Source organism: Lutra lutra, chromosome 18 (genome assembly GCF_902655055.1).
Source record: "Lutra lutra chromosome 18, mLutLut1.2, whole genome shotgun sequence".
NCBI lineage: Eukaryota > Metazoa > Chordata > Mammalia > Carnivora > Mustelidae > Lutra > Lutra lutra.
The window spans coordinates 11,585,181-11,597,041 of NC_062295.1; the positions used below are offsets into that span (position 1 = coordinate 11,585,181).

General features: G+C 55.5%; 1 pseudogene; it reads left to right on the forward strand.

Annotated features, from left to right (window-relative positions):
* Window positions 1-200: 200 nt before the first annotated feature.
* LOC125091119 (uncharacterized) lies at window positions 201-8,653 on the forward strand (annotated as a pseudogene).
* Window positions 8,654-11,861: the final 3,208 nt, after the last annotated feature.

The following is an 11,861-nucleotide window of genomic DNA, read 5'->3' on the forward strand; positions in this document are numbered from 1 at the left end:
CCTCCTGTTGCAATAGCTTTGGGGACCAGGAAGGCTTGGTGAGTGAGGGGACAGAATATCCCAGCTCTTCTTATATGATAGGCATCGTTTTATTATTTGATCAAAGTTATGCATGCCTACGGCAGGGAAGTTTGAACATATGGGGAGAAAATGAAATTGATCCATAAACCCACCGCCCAGCGGGAGCCTCTGCTAACGTCATGGGACAGCAGCTGCCAGTCTGTTTTCACCACGTGCATACGTGATAATACGTTCATGGGAGTAGAACACATGTGCAGAAAAGAACACGGTTCAGAAACGTAGAGCTTTCAGAATTTTCAGAACGCCACCTCCCCTGTAACGAGCATCCAGATGGAGAGACACACCATGACTATGCATGAGTTTTCTAAACAAAATCAAGATCCTATGGTGTTGTGGCTTGAATTATGTCCCCCAGAAAGTGATGCTGCAGTCCTGACTCCGGGCACCTTATTTGGAAAATAGGGTTTTTAAGGATTGTTGCAAACCCCAGAAGCTAGAAGAGGCAAGGAGGGCTTCTTCCTCGAGTCTTCAGAGGGGAGCACAGGCCCTGCCAGCCCCTTGCTGTCAGACTTTGAACCTGCAGAGTTTTGCGAGAATCAATTTCCATTGTTTGAAGCCCCTCTGCTTTGGTCAATTTGTCATGGCAGCCTGAGGAGACGAACACGTATGGGGTGTGCTGTTTAATATTGTTTCTGGTTATGAAAGTCCTAGGAGTTCACCACTTCTCACCTGAGCACCTGCTCCAGCTCCTGGACTGACAATCTAAGAACGTCACCTGCAGCTGGGTGACCAGTGCGGACATCTTGGATGATGTCATCACCAAAAGCCCTTTGGTGGCTCCTCAGTGTCCCCATGGCCTGGCTCCTGCACCCTACAACTTCGTCTTACACCTTGCTTCCTGTCCAGCCACGTGAGCCATCTTTGGTCCCTTCTCCGTTCTGTTTTGGCTGCCACAGGGCCTTAGTACGTGCTGTGCCATCTGCCACAGATGCCCCCATTCTCCCTTGGCCTGCACCCCGCTCATCTTCACCCTTCAGATCTAAACTCTTTCCTGCCCCTACATCATGTACCCCTGTAACCCTAGTGATCTTGTGACCTCTCCTCATGGTGTTTGAGGGAGGGGCTTCCAGGAGACTCAGCTAGCTTCCCTAGCTACCAGAGGACACCCCCTCCTTCATCTTCCACTGGCCCTGGGTCCCCAGTACCCCTTCTAATTGTCTCCTACATCTCACCCCCCCCTCACCACCCCAGGCCACCTCTTGGCATTATGGGAGCGCCCCCCAGCCCTCTCTTTCACACACTCTGCAGAGAGCTCTGTGTTAGACACACCCTGCCCCCTTACTACAGGGTCCACAGTGAGTTTAGGGCTTCAGTTTTCCCAAGTACCACCAGTGGGGACTTGCTTTAAAGTTACCTAAGTCACAAGGTCACTGTCAGGCTCTGGGACCAGATGGGATAGACTATAAAATGCTCAATGGGCACCATGAACATTTGGAGTTTTGTCTGGAACCCCAAAGGCCTGGGATGGGAACACAGAGCTGAAAACATCATCTGTAGTATGTTCAGGGTTCAAGTGTACCCAGGGTTCATATCCCTAGAAAGGCAGTAAAGGGTGGTGTACTTGGCAGAGGCGGAGGGGAAGCCCTGGTCCTGGGTTGCACACGGCCATGTGCGGTCTGGGTTGATCTCCTCTCCCTCGTATGGATTGCAACGCTCCCAAGAGCAGATTGTCAGGGCCGGTTTCCCAAGAGGAGAGGCAAGGGCCACCTCCCTCCTAACAAGATCGGGCAGCCCGGAGAGGGAGGCACTCCAGCAGCAAGTCTATGCCTGTCTTGGGCAGGGCCCCAGTGGAGTAGAGCAAAGCTCAGCCCACGTCTGCTCATCCCTGTGTCTCCCCAGGGAAGGCTGCGCCCAGCAGGGCCGGGAGCAGTGTCAGCACTCAGTAAATACCATGCAGATGGCTGACTGCCTGGCTAGGCTGAAGTATGGCTGGCTGGTTGAGCGGATGGACAGAAGGACAGAGGCATGGATGGATGAATGATTGGGGAATGGATAAATGAGGGTTGGATGGACGGACAGAGGGGTAGATGCATGAAGCCATGAATGGGTGAATGACATACAGACGGATGGATAGACGGATGGATGAACAGATGAATGGCTGGCTGGCTGGCTGGCTGGCTGATGAATGAGGGAAAGACGGACGAATGGCCCGACGGACACATGGATGACACTGTAAATCTTTAAGGACAGAGAAGGAGACTTTGCAGGCCTGAGGTGCACAGCAGGTGTGATGGCAACAGCCCAGTCTTAAGGTAAGCCTCAGCACCCGGCTGGCCACCCACTGTGGAGGGTGATTTGGGCAACTCACACCTTGGGGACACGTGGACGCTGTGCCCGCACCCTCCCAGGCTTGGTGTGCGCTGCTGCTTCTGCCTAGACCACCTTTCTCCACCCCCCAAATGCCCGACTCCCGCTCGGTTCTTTTTTTGACTCTTCTGGGGCTTTCCTGTCTCACAGAAGACCCCCGAGGGGCCCTCCTCTCTCTAACCAGGCTGGGACCAGCTCCCCCAGTGACTACAGCATCCCTCCCCGGATGCACAGACCACCCTATTTGGTGATGGTCCATTCACTCCCGACTCCCCTGTGGGCTGTGGGTCCCTCGAGGGTGAAGAACACACCAGGCCCCTCTTTCCATCCCCCGTGCTAAGCCTCAGAAAATGCCACTGAACCGAGCCAAGCACACAGAGGAGGGCATTCTGATGCCCATTCCTGCAGCCACACAGGCCCTGGGAGCAGACCAGAAATATACTCCCCCACCTTGGTGTTAAAAAACAAAATCAGAGTCACAGAAGAGACGCGGGAGCAAAAAGAAAAATACAGAGCTTCCAACATGTAGCTCAAAAGAACGGATAAGCTCCATATTTATGTAAGATACCACGCACAAGAAGAGCGGTCAGAGGAGACAACTCTGCGAATCCCGTCCTGAGAACCACCTTTCCTACATGAAATGGGGCCCTGAGCCGAAGGGACTTGCCCAGGGTCCTACCTGGTACCGGGCCCGGGGCTGGGGCTGGGACCCCAGGGCGGGGGCCTCATCTACCGGTCCCCTCATCTGCTTTCTGGCCACGAAGTGGTTTTCAGGTTGGGAATCTGGGTGGTTGGCCAGGCCTGCCCAGGTTGGGAAAGACTCATGCCCCAGCACAGAGGGGACAAGAAGGCTCAGAGAGTCCAAGTCACCTAACCGGGCTCACACAGCTCACAGTCGGATAAGAAGGGGCTGGCGAGAGATGGGCAGGCCTGGAAGACATCAGGCCAGGCAGAGACTTCCGCTCTAGGGTCCCCCCAGCATCTCCCGGACCACGTGGGAACTGGGAAGCCTCAGATCGTGTGTCTCTCGAGTGGTGATAAGAACAGCTATGCCCATCACATGAAATCCCACAGTCAGGCCCCAGGGCCAAGGTGACCGAGCTAACAACGGAACACCGGCTCCATCCATCAGGGATGGAGAGAGGAAGGGTGGACCGCTAAAGTCCTTGGGCAGGCCCTGCCATCCCTCCTCTTCCCGGGGGCCATGCTCCCACCCCAGCCCCTCCTCCCCGACTCCTCTGGTCTGCTCCCTGCTCGCCTCTGACATTCAGCACCCATTTCTGTCTCCCCTGCCCTGCCAAGGAAGGGTGTCAAGCCCACGGGCTTTGGAGCGGGAGGGGTCTGGACTTGAACCCGGATGCTCCCACCTGCTGACTGTGGCCTCCAAAAAATGGTGTCTGAGGGGCGCCTGGGTGGCTCAGTGGGTTAAGCCGCTGCCTTCGGCTCAGGTCATGATCCCAGGTCCTGGGTTCGAGCCCCGCGTCGGGCTTTCTGCTCAGCGGGGAGCCTGCTTCCTCCTCTCTCTCTGCCTGCCTCTCTGCTTACTTGTGATTTCTCTCTGTCAAATAAATAAATAAAATCTTAAAAAAAAAAAAATGGTGTCTGAGGTTTAAATTTCCCTTCTGGAAAAGGGGAACCAAACATCCGCTGTGGGAAAAGAACCTGGGGCAGAGCCTGGGGCCTGGGAGGGCCTCTTCAGTCGTGAGGCGAGGGCAGGCTGCTCAGAATCCCCCCCGCCGGCCCCGCTGAACTCCTGCTAGATGCTTCCCTTTCAAACCATAAGCCCATACGGCCACTCCAGAAAAGAGCTAGTCCTCGTCTTAAGCACTAAACATAAATGTAGACATTTATCCCGAGTGGGCACTGACCCCAGAGAAATGAAAACTTGCGTCCACACAAAAGTCCATCGTGGACAGCCAAGACCTAGAAGCAGCCGACGCCCCCCCCCCCCCCCAACAGACAACCGGTTAAGCAGACTGTGGTACGTCCCTGTCAGGGGTTACTACCCAGCCCTAAAAAGCAAGAAACTGCTAATCCACAGAACAACCCAGCTGGCTCTCACGAGCATGACGCCGTGTGCGGAAAAGCCAGCCTCCTGGAGACATGCTAGAGGATTTATAAAACATTCTGCTAGGACAAAATTAGAGCAAGGAGTCCAGACACCACTGCCAGCGGCTAGGGGACAGGGGGACAGGGTGGCAGGTGGGACACCATATGAGATCTTTACAGGGAGAGAATAGCTCTGTTCCTCTCTACGATGGGGGTGCCCTGAATCTACACACGGGACAAAATGCCAGCCACCTACACACACACACACACACACACCTCTTACTGATGTCGACTCGCAGTTCTGATATTGGGGCGTAATCACGGCAGGTGGGACCATGGGGGGGAAACTGGGTGAAGGGCGGTCCATGGGACCATGCTGCATTCTCTTTGCAATCCCTGTGACTCTATAATTATTTCCAAATTAAATTTTTAAAAAAATGACACACATGGTGCAATGTCTGCAATTTGCTTTCAAATACTCTAACCCAGTGGTGGAGAGAGCAAGAGAGGGAGCCCAGAAAGTGGGGAGAGATGGTTCAGCCTTGCCAGTGAGGACGCTGCAGGGCGGGGAAGCGGAATCACTGTCTGGCCTTCCTGACTTCCCGGCATTTTTGAAGCTTTCCATAGTAAAGATGGTAAAGGAAAAATGCTGATATGCATGGGCGGGGTCTGCGTCTGTCCCCACGGCGGGGCGCAGACGCAAGCAAGGGGCACTGACTCACGGTCCGGACGCAGCCCGGGAGCTCGGCCAGCCGGCTGTGTGTATACACGCACACCAAAGGAAATAAATAACGCTTAACCACCACCGTTGTGGGATTCAGCCACGCCAGGTCACACGTTTGTCAGGCCATCTGCAGGGCAGGGCAGGGCCAGAAGGGGTCCTGGGCTGTTTGGAACTCCCAGAGAGACAGAACTTTCTGGAAACTGGGATGGGGGGTGGAGATGGCTCCTAATGGGGTTTGGGGTGGGGGGAGACTCCCAAGAAGAGGTTGGATCCACAGCACAGTTTCCCCAGGGGGTCCCAGAGTCTTGGGGCTTGGGGAAGCCTGGAGAGGGGCATGTCACTGCAGGGAAGGGGGACGTGGTCCCTCAGTGTGCCTGGGGGATGGGCACGGCCGTGACTGTCCACCCCACCTCGTCTCTTCAACGGCATTATGACTTCAGGAGATTTTTAAGTGATGCCTTGACCTCGGGGGAGGTCACTTCTTGCTCTGAATTTCACGGGTCCAGTGATGGCACGCATGGTAGTGTCATGGTGAAGGTCAAGTGAGGTGGCCCCAGCCATGCACTAAACACGCTCCGTGCCGGCCACGGCCCTGAGGACTTCAGTGTGGGGCACCGTTACCAGCCCATCTGCCCAATGAGAAACCAAGCCCCAGAGAGCTTGGGAAACTTGCCCAAGGTCACAGAGGCATGCACAGGTAAGCTCAAGGATCCAGATGTGCAGGTAAGTTCAAGGCCCTCCGTCCACATCATGATGATGATTTTAAGTTTTATGGCACATTCGTCGCTGAAGCACGTGCTGGGAGGGAAAGAGAAAACGTCTCTCTGTTCCCATCTGAGGACTGCCCATGCTCAGCCGTAGCTGGAAAGGTGAGGCCAGGCCCCACCCCCAGTTCCCAGACCAGGCCAAAGACCACAGCTCCTACTAGGAAGGGTCAGATTTGGCAAGCTGGGGTGGAGGGGAGCAAACAGGGGTCCCCAGCCCAGCCAACCACAGTGACTGGCTTCTCCATGTCACATGTCACAGAGGAGCCAGAAGGTGGGTGGCAGCAGGCCTTCAAAGCCAAGGTGGGGGGGGACTCCTGGCTGCCAAGCTCAGAAACAGTGCCCGTCCCTCATCACCAGGCTCTCAAGGCTCTACTTGCCCCTCTGTACAATGGGGCTAGCTGGGACCACCCAGGTACTTTGAGATTTGGCCAGCGCCCACAATGCTCCCAAGGCACCCAGGACTCTCCTCCCTCCTGATGCATTTCTTCCTCACAAAGAAGAAAAGAAGGCCACAGCACACAAGAACAAGAGGGCGGTGTGCAAGGAAGAGATGTACAGCTAGAGGCATCTAGAAGGGACATCTCCAGACTGTCGGCACTCAGGGTGAGACCCACCTATGCTGGGGAAGGTGCGCTTCCCCCCCACCCTCTGTCCCCCCTCCACAGGGGTGCAGGGGCCGATGCCTGCTTGGAATTCCATCATAGGCCCTACAGTCTCTTGCTGAAAAGCCCCGAGGCCCTCCGGGTTCACGGGCACTATCAGCACGGGGTGCTGAGTCACGGAGAACCTCCGTCAGTCGTTCATGACTAAGGAAGCCGGGTGCACGTAGGCAGCGGGCAAACGCAAGGAGAGGCCGTGGGGACGATCACCCACGCATCCTGAAGGAAGGCCCCAGGGCCAAGGGAGCCCTGGGTGGTATGAAAAGCCTTCAATTATTGCTGACGACAACCTCCTGGCCAGCTTTATGGGGCAGTTAATGGGGAGTCCGATCCAGACGTGAAGGGGTTCCTTGCGGGATGAAAGGTCAGCTGGAAGGACGTGATGGGACAGGGATGGAGACAACTGGGAGAAAGAGACAAACCCATGGACCCATCATCATGAGAAATCCAGAAAGACCGGTCTGGGCCGGAGGCTGGCATGCGCCATCCTTCCAGCCCACACCCACCACCTGCAGCCAAGGCTTGCCAGCACCCGCCGGTGGGGTGACCATGACACCCTGGGCTCCCGGCACATCTTGTCCCCTCCAAGCCCTACCCCCGCCTCAATGGCCCCCTCCACAACACAGCCTCTCATTGCCCCCTGCTGGAACCGTAGACTCCTATGCCTTTAGGGATCTGGTCAGAGACCCAGGAGTGCAGGAGGGCAGGTGGGGGCCCAGAGCCAGGAGGCTCACCAGCCTCCAGCCCTGGGCAGCCCTCACTCAGCTCCTGCTGGGGCTTGGTGTGCGGGAATGTGGGTCCAGGGCTGCCAGAGTTTTCCTGTTGTGCCAGCAAGTCAGAAACCTAGATTATTTTTTAACCTTAATTTCTAAACATTGCAATTCCAAAATTACAGAGAGAAATCTAGGTGCTGTATGAGCTGCATGAAACTTGCCCATAACCCGCTCTGCCCCGGCCTCAGATGAAGTGGAAGCCTCGTGGACCCGCCTCTAGTCACCTCGCGAGGCTGCTCCCCTCAGGGAATCAGGACTGTGAGCACCAGGGCCAGGACACAGGCAGGGGTTCCCAGCACCCCGCCCCCACCCTTCAGAAAAGCATCCCAGAACTCCCCAGGGTGAGGGGACTCAGTTCCCTGGGGCCCCGGAGAAACTCTTTTCAAGTCATGCAGCGCACAGGGCTCAATTAACTGCTTTCCTCTATCCTAAGCCTCTGCTGATCGGATCAAAGCATCCAGAGAGACAATAAATATATGCACAGTAGTTCAAATCCCAACTCATCCCTGAGGCAAGTCGAACATGATGCAGCCCCCAGCAGCCTCTCTGAAGCCCCCTCCCTCATCTCACTCCACAGCAGCCTCATGAACATTTCAGCTCCTGAATGTGCCAAACTCCCTACTGCCTCAGGACCTTTGCACGTGCCATTCCCTTCACCTGGAAGGCTTTCCTAGAAGATCTTGCCATGACTTGAGCTGGGGCTGTATGTGGGTGGGGGACACACATCTCCCAGGAGACCCCAACCACACTCCCTATAAAGTGACACCTTCACTGGCTTTAAGCCACCTAGTCAAGCCAATATCATAGACTCTTCCATATCTCAGGGTCTTGACCCAGGCAGCTCCCTCAGCCCAGGAAGCCAGTTCCCACTTTGTCTCAAGACCAGCTCCTTCTCAGACATTTCCTCCCTCGCCCTTTCCACTTCCCCTGCTGCTCCCATTCCCATCCCTCTCCAAATAGGATTAACCCTTCTGAGCCCAGCCTCAATTCTCCCCTTCAGGCCTCAGTTCCAGAGTCACCTTCCCTCCCAAACTCTCCAGGGCAGGCCTCCCCAAGAACCCATCCTGGTGATTCCCCAACCCTTTGCATTACTTCATTTTCTTCTGGAACCCACGGCTCCCTGACATTATCTTGTTAATGTGTCCCTTTCTCTGGTCTCCCCTGGCAGACTTGGATGAGAGCTCCACAAAGCCCGGGGCTTCAGCTGTCTCCTTCCTGCTACATCCCCAGGGCCCCCCAAGCGACCGGCCGTCAGCGGGCGCCAATAAACACGTTATGTCCATGCCTCTTAAACAGGCATGCTCTTTGGAAGGCGTCCAGATTTTGGAAATTATTCACATCTGAGGGGAAAGAAATACATCTCAGAGGCAAGAAAGTACCATGTCTGAAGGATATGCCTCTGGTACACTTGCATCCCACAAGGCCATTCCCGTGCTGTCCACAGTTTGTGGGCGCCCTGTGCCCGGTGCCAGGCCTGGCTCTATGCTGTGACCCCACTTTCTGGGCCATTCCCTCGGCAGAGGCTGAATATGGAGCAGGAAGCAGGGACTCCCTGGGGCCCACGTCTAGCTGCACGGGCTCTGCAGCAGGTGGCATCTTCCTGATCTTTCAGACGAAGAACCTGGGCTCAGGGAGGCCCAAGGGGCTCACATCAGAATCACGGCTCAGTGAGCAGCTGTCTGTCCCCTGGGCTGTTATGGGGAAAAAGAAGCAGGGTCAGGAGGAATCAGCTGGAAGCCAAGAAGCCTCCACTTCGGATCCCACCGGAGGCTGGGGAGAAGCTTCCGGTGGCCCTGCCTGGTTGGGGGGTGGTGCAGAGGACCCGCTGCAGTGTTTTCATCCACATGCACAAGCCGTGAATCAGCAGGGCCTGGCACAGGGACAGCTCTGCTCGCAGGCCCAGCCGCTAGGGGATGTAACCTCTGCCCCCAGGCCCAGGGAGGAGCTGCCTGCCTTTCTGGCCAAGCTCCAAACTCAGGAGGCACTAAGAGGGTGAGTCTTTTCTTCTTGAGACCTCAGACGACAGCATTCCTCAGACAGAAAGAAAGGCATGGAGGCACTGTGCAGAAACCAGAGATTTTGTGAATGACTTGAGCTGTGAGCAGGGAGGTAGATACATGGTGCCCAGCACCCCAGAAGGGCAGCTCACCCATCTCTCATTTGGCCTCAGACTTACCCCACCTATAAAGCAGCAACAGTGTCAGTGGCTTCAAGCCATACAGCTGGGCTGACATCACGGCTCTTTCATACCCCAGGACCTTTGTACAGGCTATACTCGCCCCCTAAAACATCTTCTCTCTTTGTGGACATTTCCCTCCTGAAATTCCCTGACCCTTCTCCAGCGCCCTCCCCTGGTAGGTTAGTCCCCATGTATCCAGTGTCAGCCCCTCTAAAAGTAGATCCCATTCAGCAGACCATACCTCTGCACCCCTTGGCCATGTTCCTGACAAGGTTATGTGTGTTATGCCTATGATGGAAGGACAGCACATTGTATGGCATATGGCGGATGGCACACCAGGGCTTCATGCATCCCAAAGAGCCACCCCTCAGCCAACACCAAATCCATGGGCTGGGCCCCAGAGAGCCCCCTCCTTCCTCCCAGCTCTTACCTGGGGACCCATCCCCTAGAGTGACCCTCAGAGTGAAGCGCTAAGAGGGTTGACCCCTCCACTCAGTGAGGGCTGACCCTCCTTTAAGACAGCCCTTGATCCAAAGGGTCTCTGTCCCATTTCTCTGTCTTCTAGATGCCACAGTCCGTCACCGAGCTCGGCACAGACCAGAGGAGAAGAGGGTTGGTAGAAACACCACTTTGTCACCTCCTGTCCCCCAAGGGTAGCACCGGGCTCTCCATACACCCAAAGACAAACACCTGATGTCTGGACAGTCTCCCATAGTGCGTGTGAAGGAAGAAGGAAGGAAGACCCACGGGTTGAGTGTCCAGAGGCTGAACAACAGCAAAGCCCGAAATACACACTTATCTGGCATTTACTGGATGCAAAGCCTTGCTCGGGGTCCCTTTTCCATTTTGTGGTTTATTTCTTTTTAATATTTTTTTATTTTTGTGAGAGAGAGAGAGAACGTGAACACAAGCTGGGAGGATGGGCAGAAGGAGAAGGAGAAGCAGGCTCCCCACAGAGCAGGGAGCCTGATGTGGGGCTCGATCCCAGGACCTGGGATCATGACCTAAGCCGAAGGCAGATGCCTAACCGACTGAGCCACCCAGCCGCCCCTCCATTTTGTGGTTCACTCCCCAGGAGGCCTCAGAGAAACTCGGTGAGCAGGTGGCAGAGCTGGGACCCCAGAGCCCAGCAGTTCAAACTCTATATAAACTGGGTGACAGCTCCCACGCCCTCAGCCCTGGAGTCTTGCCAAGGAGACGAGAGAAGCTCCACACCTGGGCCAGGCTGAGGCCCACATAAGCATCGGGGAGACCCCGAGGGGAGCTGATGGAGACCCTAAGGGCTTCCCCAGAGGTCAATAGAGGGAATCTGCTCCTGGGGGGGTGGCCAAGGAGGGGCGCCCCAGGCCCCAGACCCACATGAGGGCCACGGGAGCTGCTAGCCAAGCTGGGTGGGTGTGGCTGAGTGGCAGGCACGGGGCCCAGCACACGGTCACCCTGACCTCCGAGGCAGGCCAGCTGGGAGTCACTCTTTCCAACCCCGTCAGCAGAGTTTGGCTGCGGCTGCCGTGGGAAGCCCAAGGTAGAGGAGACTATGGGTTTTTGCTTCCAGCTGCTTCCAACAAGACCACATTTGCCAAACTTCATCCCTGGCTCCCCAACTCCTTTGGCTCTACTATATTCCTATGTATTCTCCCCACCATCACTTACCTAATACCTTTCATGATAGGGTCCTTTAAAATATACATATACACACACACACACGTGTGTATGTGTGTGTGTGTATTTCATTTGAGATGGAAGTGTTCTAGCACTCCCTGGTGAACTCCTAGTCCAAGGGGCTACTTACACTCACCCTCACAGCTTTACAGGAAAATAACTATAAAGATAAAACACGGCTCACCCATGTGCCCTCAAACCATCTTACACTCACCGGGAGAACCAATGCTCCATTCTGTCCAACTTCTGAGAAAGGGGATCAGTCACTCCCTACTTAACGCACAGACTCAAGAGTCCCCGTTCCCAGGCTTTCAAAAAAAAAGGGGGGGGTGGAGTGTTTTGGAACATTCCTTTGACCTTCCATGCAGCCGGCATGAGATGTGGGGTTACAACCCTGAGTACCCCCACGTGTTCCTTGGGAAAAGACCCTGAAACTCCAGTCCAGCTGGTGTTGAGGTGTTGAGTAGAAATAATTGCGCCTGGATTAGAAGCCAGAGGCCCTGGGTTTGAGCTGCTGCCTGTGAGTAAGTCTGCGTAGGACACTGAGCCTGTCCTTCCCTGAGTCTGAGCCAGCACAGCAAGCAGGACTAAACCTCCCAGAGGGGATTTTACCTCCCTAAAGCTCCAGGATGGCTGGCAGCTGGTCTTGGGCCCTCTATAAGG